At 40.5% G+C, this 2585-nt stretch overlaps 1 non-coding gene across 1 annotated transcript; it reads left to right on the top strand.

The window, feature by feature from the left end:
* Positions 1–1516: 1516 nt before the first annotated feature.
* Positions 1517–1623, top strand: LOC127133596 (small nucleolar RNA R71). Its single transcript, XR_007807551.1, has one exon. It is a non-coding gene; the product is annotated as a small nucleolar RNA R71 (small nucleolar RNA).
* Positions 1624–2585: the final 962 nt, after the last annotated feature.

Genomic DNA, 2585 nt, shown 5'->3' with positions numbered 1-2585 from the left:
TAGAAGGATTAGTATATCATTGTCCTCTTTGATGTCCATGACAACAAAATCAGTAGGGATAAATAACTGACCTATCCTAACAGGGACATCTTCTAAAATGCCTATCGGATATTTAACAAATCTATCGGCTAACTGAAGTGACATCTTAGTGGGCTGTAATTCTCCTAAGTTTAACCTCTCACAAACCGCTAAAGGCATTAGGCTCACACTAGCTCCTAAGTCTAGAAAAGCTTTTTCGATGACATGATTACCCAAAAGGCAAGGAATGGAGAAATTTCCAGGATCTTTATCTTTCTTTGCTAATTTGTCGTCGGAAATAGCATTACATTCCAAAGGCTTCGGATCGTCAAGTCTACGTTTGTTGGTAAGGATGTCTTTAAGAAACTTTGCATAAGAAGGTATTTGGGTGATGGCTTCTGTGAAAGGGATTTCTACATGAAGTTTTTCTATAACTTTAATAAATTTTTGATACTGTTTATTGATCTGGGTTTGTTTGAGTCTTTGCGGATATGGTATAGGTGGTTTATATGGCGGGGGTGGTACGTAAGTTTTATCTTTAGGTTCTTCTCCTTTATCTCGACCTTCCTGGTTTTCAGATTCCTCTGGTTCCTTTACTTCGTCCGGGGGTTTGGTACATTCCTTAGAAGTTTCGGGTTCACTCAATCTAGGGTTTGGTGGCTCATCATAAGCGTTCCCACTTCGTAGGGTAATGGCATTGGCTTGTCCTCTCGGATTTTGTTGAGGGGCTTGTCCAGGGAATTGTCCTCCAGGAGTAGTCTGAGGGGCTTGGTTTAAAGCTACCTGGGAGATCTGGGTTTCAAGCATTTTGGTATGAGTAACTATTTGGTCAACCTTGGTTCCTAACTGAGTAATCAATTCGTTAACATGAATGTTTTGGTTCATGAACTCCTTGTTTTGTTGGGTTTGAGCGGTGATAAAATTTTCCATAATTTTCTCAAGGCTCGGCTTTGGTGGCACAGGTCGCATAGGTTGATTTGATCTAGGGGCTTGATAATTAGGTCTCGGAGGTGCATTATTTTGAATAGGGTTATTGTTTTTATAGGAGAAGTTCGGGTGATTCCTCCATCCAGGGTTATAGGTATTCGAATATGGGTTCCCTTGGGTGTAGTTCACTTGTTCAGAGTGGGTTTCGTTTAATAGACTGCATTCTGCAGATTGGTGTCCTTTGGTTCCACATATCTCACAATCCGACGAAACTGCGGCTACAGTATTCGGGTTTATGCACATATGCTCGACCTTAAGGGCTAATGCGTCCATTTTAGCTTGCATCATGTCTATAGAGCTTAGTTCATGCGCTCCTCCTTGGGCTTCCTTCTTCTCAACTGTCGCTCGTTCGACTCCCCATGATTGATGGTTTTGAGCCATATCTTCAATGAGGGCACTAGCTTCAAGATAAGGTTTGTTCATCAGAGCACCGCCTGCGGCAGCGTCGATGGTCATCTTTGTGTTGTAATGAAGTCCATTATAGAAGGTTTGAATGATTAACCAATTTTCTAAACCATGATGTGGGCATGCTCGTAATAACTCTTTATATCTCTCCCAATCTTCGAACAGCGATTCTCCTTGGTTTTGGGTAAATCTAGTTATATGATTTCGAAGAACGACGGTCTTACTTGGGGGAAAATATCTAGCAAGAAAAACTCTTTTAAGGTTATCCCGAGTTGTAATGGAATTGGGTGGAAGGGAATCTAACCATGATAGGGCTTTATCTCTGAGGGAAAAAGGAAATAATCTTAAACGTATTGCCTCAGGAGAAGCTCCATTGGTTTTAAAAGTGTCTGCTAATTGAAGAAATATTTTTAAATGCTGGTTAGGGTTCTCGGTAGCGAGACCCGCGAATTGTCTCTGTTGCACTAGTTGCAACAGGGATGGTTTAAGTTCAAAATTATTAGTTGGGATGGTTGGGTTTACTATACTAGAACTAGGTTCTTCGTTAGATGGTTGAGCGAAATCTTTAACAGGTCTTTGGTTTTGATCTTCGGCCATAACTCTCTTAATTCTATGAAAGAATAAACGTGCGCGAGCATAACGTTCAGGTTCCGCCAGAGGATATACTAAGCTTAAACTTCCGGTGCTGTGAGTTCTTCGCATTGACCGGTGGGAAATAGCCTAAGTCTAAACGATATAACAACAGGAAAATGAAATTTGACGAAATTGGTCCCCGGCAACGGCGCCAAAAACTTGATGCGTTGCTTTTCGCAAGTGTACGAACGCGTCAGAGTAATATAAAAGATTGTCGAATCCACAGAGACCAAGTGTCAATCTATCGTTATCTATTGTTATGGTGTTTATCAAAGGCAATCAAAAATAGGTGTTTTTGTAGTGTGCAATGAAAAGTAAAGTGTTGAATAAAGATTAATTAATAAAGACAGGGTCGAATGTAATTCACGTAATTAATTGATAATCCAAGTACTTGCTAGTAGAGCTACTTATGGGCAGTGTTTCCTACTTTGAAAAGAACTAATTTAACAGGAACTGTCGCTTTCCCGTATTCAGAACCGAGTTGTACTCCCTAATCAAACCCTCTTATTGTCACTTATAAAAAGGCACGCATTGCGTTAGAG

This window comes from Lathyrus oleraceus, chromosome 3 (genome assembly GCF_024323335.1).
Source record: "Lathyrus oleraceus cultivar Zhongwan6 chromosome 3, CAAS_Psat_ZW6_1.0, whole genome shotgun sequence".
NCBI lineage: Eukaryota > Viridiplantae > Streptophyta > Magnoliopsida > Fabales > Fabaceae > Lathyrus > Lathyrus oleraceus.
Note: the sequence above shows the minus strand (reverse complement) of the source record. Positions and strands in the feature narration are given on the sequence as shown.